This window comes from Momordica charantia (assembly GCF_013281855.1).
Source record: "Momordica charantia cultivar OHB3-1 chromosome 7 unlocalized genomic scaffold, Mcharantia_2.0 BLBB01000007.1, whole genome shotgun sequence".
Lineage (NCBI taxonomy): Eukaryota > Viridiplantae > Streptophyta > Magnoliopsida > Cucurbitales > Cucurbitaceae > Momordica > Momordica charantia.
The window spans coordinates 3652825-3671091 of NW_028275165.1; the positions used below are offsets into that span (position 1 = coordinate 3652825).

The window sequence follows — 18267 nt, forward strand, 5'->3', positions numbered from 1 at the left end:
GTGCATTAGGATTCGACTTACGTAAATCCTAAAGAGAATAGGATTCAATTGATGTAAATCCTGAAGGGATTAGGATTCGACCTTTATTAATAGGAGAGCTAAACCCTAAAGGTGTGCCTAAATACCATACTCTTTATACTCGATTACTCCAATACTGACTTAAGCATCAGAGCCCGTCTAGCAAAAGCCACATCTCTCAATCTTAGTGCTATTCTATTTTACAGGTCTCGTCGATCCCTTATTTCTAGAAGATTGGTGCGAATTTGGCGAGATTCCAGGAGGTCAAAATTCTGCATCAACATTTGGTGCTGTCCGTGGGGACGATTAAGATCCAAAATTTAAGACGATTAGCGACGATCTTGCCGAGAACTGCTCGGGTTCGAGAGGTTTAAAGGTAAAATGAATCAATGAATTCCAGGACAAATCCTGGGAGGGCGAGTCGACAAGAGTTCCATGGATAACCGACAGTGTTTTGGTGAAGATTGTCATCCAGAAGAAAGAATGAGTCGAGAATGGGTCTTAATTACCTGAGGAAAGCTCGATAGAGTTGATCGACCCCGATAGAAAAATCGACCCGAGCCCTGATCATCACATGGAGTCACACACTTCTAGTCGGGGAGAACCGGTCGAGGAGGTAGAATCGATTCCTCTAACGTTGGAAGAGTGACGAGTCAACATTGAAACCAAACTGGGGGCTAAGGAGAGAACGAGCCTTATCGATTTTCTTTGAAGCAACGCTGATTTATTCGTATGGTCTCATGAAGACATGCCAGGAATCGATCAAGAGATCATGGTACACTGACTCAATATGGATAGGGATTGCAAACCAGTGAAGCAAAGGCGCGGACCTTTAACCAGGTCATGAATAAAATCGTGGCCAAACAGGTAGACAAATTAATGAAAGCAGAGTTCATCCGAGAAGTCCATTACCCTCAATGTATATCCAACGTGGTACTAGTAAAGAAGGATAATGGTAAGTGAAGAATGTGTATCGACTTTACGGATTTGAACAAGGCTTGTCCAAAGGACTCTTTTCCCCTACCCATAATAGACAAACTGGTGGATGCCATTGCTAGACACAAAAGATTGAGTTTTATGGATGCCTATTCTGGATACAACCAAATTAAAATGCATTTGTCTGACCAGGAGAAGACTTCTTTCATCACAAGCCAATGACTTCACTACTATATAGTGATGCCATTCGGGTTGAAGAATGTAGGAGCTAAATACTAGAGGATGGTAAATAGGATGTTTGCAGCATAGATCGGTTGAATATGGAGGTCTATGTGGACGACATGTTGGTGACGAGTCGACAAGTCAATCAGCACGAAACAGATTTCGCTAAAGCATTCAAAGTTATAAGAAGATATAAGATGAAATTAAATCCGAGTAAGTGTACATTTGGAGTGATCGAAGTAAACCCTGACAAAATCTGAGCTGTGCTAGAGATAAGTTCACCAAAAAAATTTAAAGCAACTGCAAAGTCTTTATGGAAAGATAGTGACACTCAATAGATTTGTAAGTCGCGCCACTGACAAATGCCTCAATTTCTTTAAAATTTTGTGGAAAAAGGGACAATTCGAGTGGACAGAAGAATACGAGCTCGCCTTCAAAGAGTTAAAGAAATACCTAAGTGCTTATCTCAAAACCTGTCCCTAGCGACGAGCTTTGTCTTTACCTGGCTGTGTCAGAAACTGCAGTGACTTCAGCATTAGTGAAAGAAGAGAATACCCATCAATCTCCCATTTACTACAGAAGCAAGGCAATGGTAGGAGCTGAAACTAGATACCCGTAGATAGAGAAGTTGTCACTTGCTTTGGTCACTTCAGTTCGACGGTTGCGCCCCTACTTTCAGTCGCACAGAATAACTGTTTTTACCAACTTCCCTTTGCGGCAAGTCCTGCAAAGGCCTGAGACTTCAGGACTTCTAGTAAAATGGGCAGTGAAGCTCAACGACTATGATATCCACTACAAACCAAGAACAGAGATGAAGGGACAAACTATGGCATATTTCATAGTAGAACTAACGTCGGCATAATACCAAATCCACAGCATCAATTTCCCAGCCATTTCAACATAATGAGCAAGAGCCACCTTGGACCTTTTACGTGGATTATCCTCGAATATCAAGGGTTGCGGAGCTGGACTTCTAATGATCTCCTCGAAAGGACGGAGGTTTGAATACGCGCTACGGTTCAACTTTTATGCCTCTAACAACGAAGCCGAGTATGAAGCTCTACTAGCAGGGTTGATAACGACCATGTATGTTGGAGCCACAAACATACTTATTCTCAATGACTCATAATTGATTGTGAACCAGGTGAAAGAAGGATTTGAAGCTAAAGAACCACGAATGATGGAGTATTTAGTTAGAGTAAGAAGTCAGCTTAACATGTTCTCGAAATATGAGTCAGACAAATCCCCCGTTCCCATAACATTAATGCATATGCGTTAGCCCGACTGGTTGCAGCCTATGAGACAGACTTGAGGAGAGCTGTCTCCGTCGAAATTCTACCCGAGCCAAGTTACAAGCTTAGGATGTGATGAATATTGATGAGCTAGAGCAATCGAGGAGAACTGGATGGACTCATTGATCAAATATATAAGAGATGGAACTCTACCTACCGAAAGGATAGATGCCTGGCAACTCCAACAGTGAACAGCCCGGTACATACTTAGAGATAGAAACCTATATAGAAGAAGCTACTCTCTACCGCTTTTAAAATGCCTTATCCTAGAAGAGTCTGACTACGTAATGAGAGAAACACATGAAGTAATATGCGGCAATCACTCAGGAGCGCGATTCTTGAGACATAAAATCATCCACCAAGGATATTATTGGACAACCATGCTGAAAGATACAATACAGTTCACCAGGAGGTGCAACAAATGTCAGTGGTTCGCAGCGATACTTAAACTGCCACCTGAACCGCTAACAAACATAATGAGTCATTGGCCTGTCGCTTAATGCGGAGTAGACTTCATTGGTCCCCTTCCACAATGAAGAAGCCATACTAAATTCGCGGTGGTAGCTGTAGATTATTTCACTAAATGGGCTGAAGCCGAGGCCCTAGCTACAATCACTAAAAAGAAAATTACGGATTTTATCTGGAGAAACATAATTTGTCGCTTCAGGGTGTCGTATGCAATCATTTGCGACAATGGAAAACAATTCGACAATGCCGCATTTCGAAGCTTCTGTGTGGCACTTAGGATCAAGCATATCTGTTATTCGCCAGCACATCCGCAAGTTAACGAATAGGTTGAAGCGGTCAACAAAATCATAAAAAGAACTTTGAAAACTAGATTATAAGGACTTAAGGGGCTATGGGATGAAGAGCTTCCAGATGTATTATGGGTGTACAGGACAACACCCTGCACGTCAACAGGAGAGACACCGTTCTCTTTATCATTTGGTTCTGAAGCGGTGGTTCTAGTAAAAATTGGTCTTCCCTCCGAGGGTAGAGTAATTCAACTTACAAGGAAACGAGGAGTCCATTGTTGCGTCCACACAACTGTGTTGACAACACGTGCAAGCATACACGAAAGTTGTCGATTGTAGCACGAAATGAGGTCGAATCTACAAGAACTTTGGATTATATTTTAAACTATGCTCGCAAATACCAAAAAAATGTAAAAATAAGAAAATATCGATGATTATGTTTAATGTAAAAGAATATCATAAATAAAACAGTAAATGATCCCAACAGTGAACATACTTTAAAATGTTGTCAACAAGAAGAAGCTACAACACATAATAGCAAAAATGGGGGTTAACCAATATGGAAAAGTGGGGGAGACTTAACATGCTTTCACTGAATCTCAACCTACACTCTAGCAAGACAAGTGCTCAACTTGACATGGTTCCCTTCCGAGGTACCCAAACATGGATATCCACAACTCCCATTGCTAGGTTTCCAAACAATACACACAAGTTTTAAGCATGATTAGGGGACTTAATTTCTGAGCATCCACAAATTACTAGAAAAAAGTAACTAATTAATCACAAATAGAGCAAGTCAACTACCCGTAAGCCCTCTTGGGTCATACAGACGCTAGCATACAAAATAGAGTGACCAACAATGCAAGGTAAGATTTAAGAAATAAATACATCTCTATTTAATAACAAATGGAAATCAGCTAGAGTTTTAGTTGTTCATCAGTTACAACATGTAAATCTCCCTCAAAATGGGGTTTAGCTTATGGAGGAAGAAGAAAATGAAATGGGTAAGGAAATGTTACAACTCATTTAGAGAAAAGAGAAGAAAACCAATGATGGAGACGACAGCTTGCAGCAGCAGTTGAAATATCTTTCCTGTCGTCGGCTCTCTTTAAAAAATGGTGACAGACCTCTCCGAAAATGGTGAGATTCTTCTCCTTTCTCTTTTCCAACACCAAAGAATGATCTCCCCTTGGGATCTCTGTGTGAGGCTAGGGCAAAATGTCCCTTTTATATCGAGTCCCGTTTTTAGGGCACCTGGCTGAAGATTGTACGGGCATGGTAAATTCCCATGTCTGGACTATTAACTGCACTGTAAATCCATTCTCCAGCATTGCTTCGCTTCAGCTTTCGTCTGCTCTACCTTGAACATGCTTCATCTACTCTTCTCTGGGCTTAGCACCCTCTTCATGCTTGTCTTCTTTTTCCAAACCTGTGCATTTAGGCAAAAAATAAGAGAGTTTAGCGCAATTTTTAGCTAAAGCATTCAAAACCTGAGACTTTAGCTTAAAGTTCGATTTATAAGATTTTTCATGATCCTTAAGAGCTAGAACCGACACACTTTGATATTTCTTTGTATAAAATCACTCAAATAAACACTAGAATAACTCTCTTTTGGAGAGTTATCATCCATGCATCTCAACCTGGACCTATTAGAAGAACATCGAGAGACAGCTCGGTTATGGACAGTTGAATATAAAAATCGAATAACTCGATATTATAATACGAGGGTTAAAGAACGTAATTTTAAAGGAGGCGACCTTGTTTTGAGAAAAGTAATGACAAACACTAAGGATCCTACTAGCGGAGCGTTGGGACCAACATGGGAAGGCCCGTATAAGGTCATCAGAGTAGTCCGACCAGGCACCTATACCTTAGAAAATCAACACGTCAAGGTCCTACCTCATCCGTGGAATGCTCAGCATCTTAAAATATACTATCCTTAGATAAATAGCATATTCCCCCTTTCCTTTCTCTTTGTGCGTATATGTCATTCTTTATACTTACTTCTTTTAATTCTTTTTAGATGTGGTAGGTTAAGTTTCAACAATCAATAACTAATCTTTACTCAAACAACTACTCGTGCAATTGTCTCTTTATGTGTTATGAATAAAGATCTTTTGCATATGAAATGCAATTAATTTCTTATTACTCGAACAATTATCTCTTTTATATTATGAATAAAACTTTTGATATTTGAAATGTAATTAACTGTTTACTACTTGAGGGTCTACCTTTTATTCTAAATGAAAATCCCTCGGGCATGGGTAAGTAAATCAACAGTTGGTCAAGGAACTCGAACTGGGACAGACCTAAAAGTAGGTCGATAAGCTAGAAGCCAGTCAGTGAAACTAGGGAAAAGAATCTCAAAGGTGGTGAAAAAGGCACGCGTACAGGCCCAACAAGGTTAAAACAAAAAGCAGGCAAACCTAACCAATCAATGAAACCTACAGGTAGAAAACCATTTAGCAAATGCCAAAACAGGTTTAAAACCCAGGGGTGTTGATTAACTTAGGGTAAAAAACTGATGAAAGCTAAAAGGTTAGAAACCCAAGGGCGACTAGACTCATGTTATAAAATCATTGGCGAAAGCCAAATAGGTTACAAATCCAAAGAAGTACTATTGGCCCTACTGAGTAGTTAAATCCCAAAGCCAAAATCTAACAGTAAAATTTAACTGTATAGTAGTGCTTAAGAGACTTGATGGCAGCCAACTACAACAAGAGAGAATGGGGGCTAGGAGAGGCAGCCCATTAAGCCGACAACTGACAGCGACATATACTCTCAATATAGAAGCCCGAATGTGCTTTATGCCTTCTATTTTGAGAGTGGAGGTTATTGTTATAAGGAGAAAAAAGAAAATCAGATTAAACAACTAGAAAGGAGCAACAGAGTTGAAAGAGGAGCGGACCCACGAAGCAAGGTAAGTAGATTGGTACCTGACAACCCAAGCCGGTCGTAGCCCTCCAGATGTTAACCCCATGGCCGAGAACTTCGTCTTTTCTTGCCGACCCCTACATAGCCCGATCCGAGTTGACTTGGTCTCGGTTCTGAATGCAGCATGAGGCTCACTCCGTTTAGATCTCCTAAGTGCATTAGGATTCAACTTATGTAAATCCTAAAGGGAATATGATTCAACTTATGTAAATCCTGAAGGGATTAGGATTGGACCTTTATAAATAAGAGAGTGAGCTAAACCCTAAAGGTATGCCTAAATATCCTACTCTCTACACTAGATTACTCCGATATTGACTTAAGCATCAGAGTCCGTCTTAGTGCTATTCTATTTTGCAAGTCTGGTACATCCCTTATTTCTAGAAAATTGGTACAAATTTGGTGAGATCCCAAGAGATTGAAATTCTGCATCAGATGGTATTAACTAATTGGGAGAAATAAGTCTTTGATTTCATTCCTATCATTTATGGTAGGTTTAAAAATTATCGTGGTCCTATAATTTTAGCTTTTATTTATTTTACTACGCATTGCAATACCAACTAGAAGGGAGTAAATAAGTTTGCTTATTAAATTAAAAAAAGTTGTTCCCAACTTAATTAGAGATTAATTAAATTTAAATTAAACCAACCAAATAGGTATATAATAATGCTAAATTCAAGAAGGTCCTATACTAGTTTGTTATCCAATTTAGTTAAAGAACAATCAATTTAATAAATAAAAACTAATATGCAGTGCAAATTTAAAAGTTACAGGGAAGAAAAATAACACCCTAAGTTTGTAAGGGTTTAACAAGAACGGAGTTGATTCACAAGTTTAGAACTAAAACCTAATTTAATCTCCCAATTAATATTACCCCTCGCTAGAATAAAGGGCAACTTTGAGCTTTGGGGAGAGATTTGTCAATAGAGCTTATCGAGAGGAATTTTCAGCAATTTAAATATAAAAGTTACAGGAATGGTAAATGAACAATTAGCTAGGAAGGTTGTTTAAGATTAGCGGTAAACTGGCCAAAGCGAGCATAGCTCTAATTGACATATATCTACAATTTCGAGATTGTGAGATAGGAAAAAAAAAAGGGTAAAACCATTGTCATTGGATTTTTTTTAGTACAACATCTGAAAATGAGTCAAGATTTATGCCAATTACAGCTGAGCTATGCTCGTTTTAGCAGGTCGGATTTAAGATAATTACTCCAAGGATGGAAATTTCACTGCAACAAATGTCGCTTTTAATGACCGTAAAAAATAAAAGCACGGAGCAGGGAAAAAAAGCGCTTTAATCTAAAGAAAAAAATCACCTTTCAATGACGATCCAGAACCGACATTGTTTATCATCTTTTAATGTCAGTCTAAAACGGACATTAAAGTTTCTCCCTTATCTAACCCTGATTTTAATTTTAAACCAAACTTTTTCGTATTCCTTCCCTCTCTTGCTATTCACCCTCCTCACCGAAGACCAACCCACGATTTTGTGCCTCTCCCTCACAAACGAAGAACACTGACTCCGACGTTGCAAACAGTGGTGACTCTCGACCCCACGACGGTGATTTTGTGACTCTCAACATCTTTTCTCTGCTACGGTGGTGATTTCGCGAGTCGCGCAGTCGCAGCATCCGGCCACTATTAAGTGAGCATTCTTAGACCCCAGGACCCCACGACGTGAAGCAGCGCGCACCTCCGGTAGTGCAGACGACGGCGACCCACAACTGATCAGCAACAATGGATTCTTCGGCCGCAGATCTGAAGGACGATTCGTGCCATGTTAGTTCAAAACAGTGTTTGACGAAGAGAAGAAGCAAGGGAGTGGGGGCGATGGAAGCACTGAAGTACATATGGAAGGTGCAATTCCATTGTAGATTCATCTCCACGAATCTGAACTCACCACCATCCCTCCTCCTCCACCTGCAATGGTAATTCTATAGTTTTTTTTTTTTTTTCTGCACTTCTCCTTTTCTCACTCTCTAATTTGAGATACTCAATATGATCAATGGTCTCTCGCTGTTTATCTTATCTCTTTTCATCTGGAAAATTTTCAATTCTGTTGGCAAGTTAGGTTGTTGTATTTGCTTCTTGTTGTGTTCGCAAATTTATTTTATTTTTGGAATTCTTGGCTGCGTTCTTTGTGTAGTGGATTCCACTAAAATTGTTCTCCATGCTCCTAAATCATGTGAAATTGAATATGTAACTGAAGTATAGCAAATGGTCATGGTATTAAACCAGGTAACAAGTTTTTGTTACTATGAAATATCGTCCCTCTATTTCAAATATCATAGATTCTGCTTAGATTTTGGTTATTATATTTTGTTTTTTTTTCTTTCTTTCTTTTTATTATTATTGATGAGAAACATATCAATCTCATTATATTTTTCATGATGGATGGATTCCACCACTGACAATACTAGTGAAGAGAGACTCTAGTTATAAGGCTAGAAACTCTGCTCCTCCAAAACCTAGTGGAGCAACCATTCCCAAACATGATACTATATTCCCATAAGCCTATTTATTATTTAAATGAGCATAGCTTAAAGATTGGACCATGAAGTCACTGCTGGGAGAAAACTTGTGCACCAAATTTATAAGATTAAATAACAAACTTTGGTTTTATTATTACTTAATAACAGTGTTTAAAAGCTTCATTTAATTTTCAATAGAGTCGAATTTAATATATTGTGTTATGGAATTTTAATTAGTACTGATTGATGAATTATCCCCTCGTCAATCCATTTCAAAAAGAAGTTACATGTTATTTTGAAAATATTTACATAACTATATAACAAAATTGGTACTATCTGGTAGTGTGGATTAGTACAAATTTTTATTTAGCCTTAAATTTTTCTTAAATTACACCAGTTTGGTTTCAGTCGCATTTTGAAACTGTAATGAAGAAATAATCACCTAGATTCAATTTGAATGGCAGATCTGTGGGGGTTTATCCATTCCCCTTTCTCTTTCATTCATCCGAAGAAGGTATATTCTATTTCCAAATTGAGATAAATTTCTGATGCAATATAAATGGATGTTGTGAGGGACACTAACTGTTAAATTGGTGAAGAAAATTATGGTTTCAACTCCTCGAAGTCAACTTTTATGTAAATCATGCACAAGGATTTGTATAACATACTTTTGTTAGAAGAAGTCCTTTCTGTTGGAAAAATAGCAAGATTAAATAAAAAGATTGTTGTGTCGTGGACGAAACCACTGCCCTGAAAACAATTACAGCACGACTAAGGTGCTAGATTGTATGCTTGACGGTTGCTTCCCAAGGTTAACACAACTTCGAACACAAGCATGCACTCGCCGGGACCGAATGGAATCGATAAACATGCTCAGAAACGTTTTCTTTCTCTGTTATAAAACAAAAAGAAGTATTTATTTATATAGAAACAGTATGATATTTTTGGCGGTTTAAAAAATAGTAAAGTTAAAAATAGCATGCTCTAAATTTATCAACTTTAAAAATAGCTAGAAGAAGGAAAATAACTTAAAGCATTAATATCTTACTATTTGAATTAGTGCATAGTGAAGTGAGGCAACAACCTAAATAGTGAAAGTAAGTTGCCTCTTCAACTTCCAATAATTATGGTTGAGACCCCCACAACACATTTTATTCCATGTTTTTCGATTCCGCGATATAAATCAAGTGCTATTAATGGCCATGCACATAAAAACCTTGGGTCATCGTGAAAGCTCTAGAAAGTTACCTTTAACTCTTTCATAGAAGTCGGCCCACCTTCACAATCACATTATTGCTTCATCAAGTTTATCACAGATAAACCACTCAAAAATTGAGCTATGAAGACTTCATATATTATCCATCAAGTCCATATAGACCACCCAAATAAAGGGCTATGGATTTTCATACTACATCACAACATAGATGTGTTATCCATTAAGTCTATACAAACCACCAAATTAAAAGGTTATGGATTTTCACGGTACATCACACACATAAGTGTACCATCCATTAAGTCTATACAGACCACCCAAATAAAAGGCTGTACATTTTCACAGCACAGCACACACTCTACAGAAATAACTCCATCCAATTGAGCATTGTTTTCACAGCTCCATTTCAGGTAACACTAGTAGAAAGTCGACCTTCAATGACAGTTCAAATCTATGATTAACATAATTCATGACAATTATCTATATTGTCATATATTAAGGCATTGGGAAAGAGAAGAAGATGACAATTTTGAAAAATTGTCATTAATGCATTTACAACTACAATTATAATTTGTCACGAATAGACTTTTCATCACAATTAAAAAATGTCACAAAAACTCATTTAATTACAATTTATAACTGTCACTAAAACAATGAAAGATTTTATTATTCTATCAATAAAAACTCAATCACGACAGTTTATAAATGTCACGAAATATTTTTTAACGACAATTTATAATTGTCATGAAATATTTTTTAACGACGATTCAAAGATGACATGAAATATTTTTTAACGACTGTTGATAAACGTTAAGAAAAACATAACAATGACTATTTATAATTGTCACGAAAAATTTTACAGTGACAGTTTTAATGGTCAATATTGGTAGTTTTAACTGTCATGAAAATCTTTATATTGACAATTTTTAACTGTCATTAAAATCTTTATATTGACAATTTTAACTATCACGAAAATTTTATATATGACAATTATTGTCATAGTTTTTTTGTCACAGTTTGTATTTAATAAAGGTTTGTAATGTTAATAAAAATTTATATATGACAATTTCATAACAGCCATGAAATACATTTAAATAGCACTGTACACGTTCCAAAGAAATTCTCTAAATCTGTAAATTATAAAATGTAACAAAGTTGCATATAATAAGATCAAAGTTTGATCAAATTTGTACATTATGATATTTTATACAAATACTATACTATAAGTCTATGACTACAATAAGAGAATGCCCAACGAACTATATTCACATTACATCAACCTCGTACATGTCGAAAGTACGCCAAAACTCTTCCATATACATTCTCATTTCTCAAAATGTTGCTCCCGCAAGCTACTCATTCAACAAAATAAAACGAACAATTAAGAAAATATTAATATTAACTCCCACATTTTCTTTCTAACTCCAACATGCAACAATTATGAATGTTCTCCACTCTCAAGAAACTAACTTGAACTCACGGAATCATAAACAGTTCTCATATAGATGCTGATCTAAATGTGCTCCAAATGTTGCTTCAGTTTTTTTTTTCTTCTTTTGAGAAGAAACCAAGCTATCATCGAGAAACATGAAAGAATATAGAAAAGGAATACAAAAACCAAGCCCAACAAAATGGTAACGACCTACAAGAAAGGATCCCAATCCAAAAGAATAACACTCAACTCGTAGTTACAAAAGAGTACCACCTAAGATCTTTTTCGTTCCATTAAATCACTCGCGCAAAACCTTTCTTTTACAAAAACAAAGAAGCAAAAAGACAATACCAAACGGTTTTTTAGATTCAACAAATACTAAAGACTTTATCCAAATAAAACTGATTTATGAACAACACAGATGTTGAACAATAACAAGCAAAACCAATCTACATATCCAAATCTTAATTGGCTACCTTTGCTGCATGATAGCCACACAATTATCCAACTAGACTTTAAACTATATGCATGATACAAATATAAAAACTAAGTCTTAATTGGCTATCTTTGTGCAGGATAGCCACACAATTATCCAATTAGACTTTAAATTATATGCATGACACAAATATAAACATTAAGTCTTAATTGGCTATCTTTGCTGTAAGATAACCACACAATTATCCAACTAGACTGTATACTATATGCATGACACATATAAAAACTAAGTCTTAATTTGCTATCTTTGCTGCAGGATAGCCACATAAATATCCAACTAGATTTTAAACTATATGCATTACACAATTATCCAATTCTATATTATCAAGATGCAAAATTATTAGATGATAAGATTTATTAATATTAGAATATTCATCTTTGCCTTTCTCTTTTTCCCTCCTCACTCATTATGGTGTTAATGCATATTACAGAGCCTAAAAAGCTACTGCCTATTCTGCAAAGTCAATGTAGTGATTATAATCAACATTAGTTTCTAAGGGTGGGGGCAAGTGGTTCATGGGAGAAAAGAAAGTCAATCTACGGAATATTGCTTTTCATCACCACTTCTCTTTTTCTATATGTAAGATTTCACATCATTACTATGGCCTTTGTGAGCAAGAGCTGAGCTTTTTGTCTAATAGGGGGAGGCTGATCAATTATTTATAGCGGTTAAGCTATATATATATATATAATTCTTTTTTGGTGTTTTATGCTTCAAGAAATGGAAATGTTAGTCATTTCTCATTGGCATTAAGCTCATTAATTTCCAATCAATAATATTATGGCAGTCATGTACTAACACGCAAACTTGATGTAACTAAGGTTGGTTGATGATGATCTTCCACCATTAAAGAGATACACTAATGGTTAGAGGTGAGAAAAGGAGGTCGATTGGATAATTGTAGCTTATTTGTTTCGTTTGCGATTGTGTGTATGTGTGATGAATTGTAATGTATCTATTATTGTCTAAGTATATACATAAACTGTTAACCCAACAAAAAATGACTCATAAATCACATAGTTGCAATCAAGCTTCTTCACGGCAGTTCTTGCAAGTCATAAGCAATAAAACAATATTACATATTAGTCCATACTATACTAATTGAGAAGGGTCAAATTACAGTATGTAAGTAACATATTATAGTTTTAGAGGGTGGGGGAGGGAGGTGTAACACATTATTAGCGTAGGTTGATCTCTCAACATATTAATTGGGGGATGAGGTGTTTGGAACACGATATGATACCTCATACACGTTGAATAATCCACAATAAAACACATGCCTATAGAAATGCTTGGTCATTTCAGTTGAAGAAATTAAAGATGGTAAATGAATACCTTTGCTGTACAGAGGTGTTGGCTTTTTGGCCCTTAATCTTAAATTAATTAATTAATCAATATTTTGATGATAACAAACTTAATTTTTATTTATTGATAATTTTAGTTTTTTAAAGTGTCCACAACGTTGAGCTCTTTACAATGATTCCAACGACTGTTAGATCATCCAAATCGAAACTCAAACGGAGAAGTTACGATTGAAACAAATTGGAAGGAAAAATACCCGAGAAGATGACGTCGACAGTTCGTAAGCTGACAAGTGACAAGCTTCTTTTTAAAATATATATATATTGAAAAAGAAAAGATTAGAAAAAAATCAAAAGTTACAAACCGTAACTTTCAAAATTAAAAAAAATTAAAAATTAAAATTTTTTTACATCATGTCAGCATTAAATGTTGACCTGTGTCAGTGTTTAACAAAAAAGTTTTGAAAATTTTTATGGTTTCTCACACATATATATTATTTTTATTATATATATATATATAATTCAAAACTTGTCACTTCATTATATATATATACATATTTTTTTAATTTTATTTTATCATTATTATATATATATATATATATTATTTTTTATAGATATATTATTTTTAATTTATTTTTCAAAATTATCTAAACCCTCCCTTTTTAATAATTAAAATCTAATGGTCTAAAATTAAACTTGATTTTTTTACCATTTTCTTCCCACTATTTAAACTCAACTCCTCCTTGAAAAAAAAAACAATTCTCTTATTCTCAATCCTCCATAACTTCAAAATTCTCATTTGCTAATCTCTCTCAGTTCTCAAATTTTCTTTCCATCTTATTTGTGAGAGAAATTTATTGTTGTGAGGATTAAAATTTTTATGAGCTCAAATCTGTATATTTACTCTATTTGAGAGTTTGTAAGTGTGTTTAGAAATTTTTAACTCATTGTAATGGTGTGATCCTCTCGTGGAGAGGATCGTCTTTGCTCTTGTGAAGAGCAATGTACCAATTTGACTCCTACCGTGGAAAGAGTCAGAATTTCAATTTACAACCCAAGAGGTGCTTGGGAAGTGGGGTAGGACAGTTGGGCCGAACCACTATAAAAACTCCTAGTGTCAAATTTCTCTAACCCTCTCTCTTATTTATTTTTGCAATTAATCTTATAATTTTATTGTTTGCTTTAAATTTCTCTTGTTTGGCTTAGAATTTATTTTATCTTACCGTGTTAAAATTGCATATCTCAAAAACTGTATTATTTTTGTTTAAATTGGGTCCATTTATTAAAAAGTTTATATTTTGTTAATTAAACCCTATTCACCCCCTCTAGGGTTGCAATACCGATCCAACAAGAGGGAATCCCCTCTCATCCTCAAGCTGCTCCTTGATACAATCAATTGTGTTAGTTATCTCAATGTCAATCTAAATTTCATTCCCTGTCAGAATCATAACCTTAATCAAGTATTGATGTCATAGTCACAACAATAACATAACTTAACTTAAAGAAAAAAAAAAGTCTAGTAAATTGATAATAAAAAAATGGACTCTGTTTAGTTTTAGAGCTAATCTTCCTGCAGTTCCAAAAATCACCGATGCAAGTGGATTCTTCCCATATTAAAATAGTCATGTTTCAAGTTTAACTATCAAGCATAAATAAAATATTATCATAGCTTATTGAGAAAAAATAAAGAAAGGAGACAAGGAAGTTTTGTACCTTAATTTTAGGATTGGCTAAATTCGTCAGATAAAATAACCACATAACCAAGGCTAACCTCTAAATCCAACATCTCATTCTAGCTAGTGCTTCCATGATACAAGAAGTCTCTTGTCTTGCCCCCATATGAAAAACTGATCTAAGAGAAGGATATGAATAACCATAGCTAAAAAGGATATGAACCGTATGTATCATCATGCATAAAAAATAGGTTCAAGATTTTACATATTAAAAACTAACTAGCTAAAGTAATGAAAATTATATTTACTACATTTGTTAGGAAGCATATGAATGGTATATGCTTTGGACATATAAAAGCTCTAAAGCTTCTAGTGTAATAATCCATGATATTGTGCTACCTAAAACATTAGGTAGAAAAAAGGTAAAGCCAATGGGAGAATGAGAGTTTAAATGGAAGCCAAAATACCTAACTCCCTTATTTAGCTTCAATAGATCCAAACATCCTTCAAGCTTACATCCCGAATGACAACCATGTAATCGTATCATGACATAGTAAACTAGATGAATTAAAAACATCCAACTAAAAACTGGTACATCATCCTAACTGCACGAACAAAAAAACTCCTAATTTTAAGTCAAGACATTTAAAAATCCTTGGTATTAGGCGTCATTAATAAGAAGAAGTTCAATCCAAAAAATCTTAGAAAAAAGCTCTTCAAGGTAAGAATTCTGTCACTGAGATATAAATTTCCTTGATATTTTTTTTGGTGGCAATTAATAAGTATAAAATTTACAAAATAATAATTACCATAAACATACCAATATATATAATTCAAACCAAAATAAACAAGTGATGCTTATCCTTAATTTAATGAAGTGTGGGTGTGGCGTGACGTGTCTTGCATGGAGATAGAGATATGTGAGATGGGCCACCGTCTACTGTGATTAAAACAGCTGCAACACAAATTTAATCAAGGAAGAACAAACAAAAAACTCCAACAATATATGGGAAAGAGATGGTTAATTTTTATTCCATTAGAAGGTTTTCCACTGTTTCCATCACTACAAGTATAGGGAGGAAAAAATTATAAGTAAATTTATGTACCCCACACATTCACCTAATTATCCAAAAGCCTAAATCCTACACCAACCCACACATAACCATCGTCTCATCTCTTCCCTTCCTTCCACCATTACCATCTGTGAAATGTTACCTTTTTCTATTTTTTTTCCAGATCAGTCTTTAATGGCCTATCTCCTCTGAGAAATCATCCAGATGCATAAATATTTGATAACAAGATGTAAGGGCCCTAAATTCTTAGGCTGAAGCTCAAGAAGTTTTTTTTTGCTGCAATTTCAGCCAAATCAAGTTTCATATGAGTTCTGCAAGCACCTAATAAAGCCCCCCAAATAATAGCAACGGCTTTCCTTGGCATTTTTTCAATTAAATCCATTGCCTCATTTAGCTTACTAGCTCGACCAAGCAAATCAACCATGCATGCATAGTGTTCAGTTTTTCGTTCCACATGATTCTTTGGTTCCATGGAATGGAAAATTTCTAGGCCCTTTTTTACATTCCCAGTGTAACTACATGCTGAAAGAACTCCAACAAATGTGATATCATCAGGTACGATAATTGAAAAATGCATCTCATGTAAAACTTGTAACGCTTCCTCCCAACCATGTTGGGTATATCCTATGATAATAGAGTTCCACTTAACAACTTCCTTAATTGCAAAGCTATCAAATACATGACACAAGACCATACTTGATTTTTTTTCTTTTCCCCCAAAATACTACTCCGACTCCCAAACTCCTTCAAGCGTTGGGGCAAAATCAAAATTGACAATTCAATTGTAATCCATATAGAATATAGAACAAGTAAACAAAATTGATTATTCAAAGCAATCTACCAAATGCAGATATAAAGAAACCCTAATAAATAGCCATTCAATTTCATCTCTAAACCATATGGATTCAATATATTAAAAAAAAACTATTGAGTAATAAAAGTACCTCAAATCGGAATGGAGGAGGCAGGGCGATGACCATCTGGGGGGGGTCGGCAGCAGAGAGGAAGAAGGAATAGGCTGGGGATTGGAGGGCCAGTGGGCCTGGACGACGGGCAGTAGTGGAGGAAAGGTGGCAGAGCGACGGGGTTGGGCACGGCGGTGGAGCAACTTCGAAAGAGAGAGGAAGAGAGTTTCGTAGCTTCGAGAGAGAGAGGAAGAGAGGAGTTCGAATGAGGGAGAATTAGAAAAGGGAATCAGGATTTTAAAATCCATCTCTTGTTTTAAAAATAGTGGGGAGAGATGTAGTTTAGTTATTATTTTTAAAAAATATAACAAACTTTAGTTTAGTTATTATTTAAAAAAAAATTTACAACTTTTAATTTAATTATTTAAAAGAAAATAATTTAACAACTCGTAGTTTAGTTATTATTTAAAAAAAATAAAAAACCTGCACATTCGGCAAACACATCATTTATCCCAACTCAAACTACAAAGAGTCGATAACTTTTTTAATATTTTTTAAAAATAATATATCTCCCGACTCTTATTTATTCCATCGGGATAAGTCCCGACTATTGCTCAAAATAGTTGGGAGTTGTAATATTTTTAAAAAATAAGAACAATATCGTCTGACAATTTATTAATATAATCAGGTAAAGTCCACTTTTCCCAACTTTTATTAAAAAACGTCGGGCATATTAACTTCTCCCAACTATTTCTAAAATAGTCGCGAGTTGTAATATTTAAAAAAAAAAATTAAAAACAATATTTTATGACTATATATTACAATAGTAGGGAAGATTAACCTCTCCTTATTATTTCTAAACAACGTCCGAAGTTGTAATATATAAAAAAAATATAGACCTATAGTTTGATAAAATACTCGGACAAAGTCAATTTTACCCAAATATTATTTATAAGTGTCGGTAATAGTAACTTCTCCCGACCATTTTTAAAAATAGTCAAACATTATATTATTTAAAAAAATATTAAAGAACAATATTTCCTGATGGTTTTTAAAAATAGTTGGGGGACGCATACCTTTCCCAGTAATTTTAAGTAACGGTCCATATTTCCATGAAATTGAGATCTCGACATTTAAAACATTTGCCCATAATCATTTGTGACATTTTTTTCATGTCATTCATTCTCAAGATGATAAAACTTATTGTCATAGAATACTGTATTTTTTTTTTAATTTTTCGTGACAATTATAAAATGTCATAAAATCTAACAAAATTCATAAATCTTCGTTTTTTCCCTCCAAAACCATGTCTCTACCATTTCGTGACAATTTTTCACTATCATTGAATAACAAAATATATATATAAGTTTTCGTGACTGTTTTAACTGTCATAAATTTTGAAAAATTCGGAAAGTTACGTCTTTTCCTGCGAAAACCGCGCCGCTGCAATTTGTGACAGTTTTTTTCCTCCAAACTTTTTTACTCTTCATAACTGTCGTAGAAGCCCATATTTCTAGTAGTGTAAACTCTACTTCAACACTACTCCT

The 18267-nt window shown here is 35.0% G+C and overlaps 1 long non-coding RNA gene across 1 annotated transcript; it reads right to left on the bottom strand.

Annotated features, from left to right (window-relative positions):
* Nucleotides 1–10949: 10949 nt before the first annotated feature.
* LOC148210018 (uncharacterized) lies at nucleotides 10950–17076 on the bottom strand. The gene is made up of 2 exons (XR_015792314.1): nucleotides 16760–17076; nucleotides 10950–16337 (listed from the first exon to the last, which is right to left on the bottom strand). It is a non-coding gene; the product is annotated as an uncharacterized LOC148210018 (long non-coding RNA).
* Nucleotides 17077–18267: the final 1191 nt, after the last annotated feature.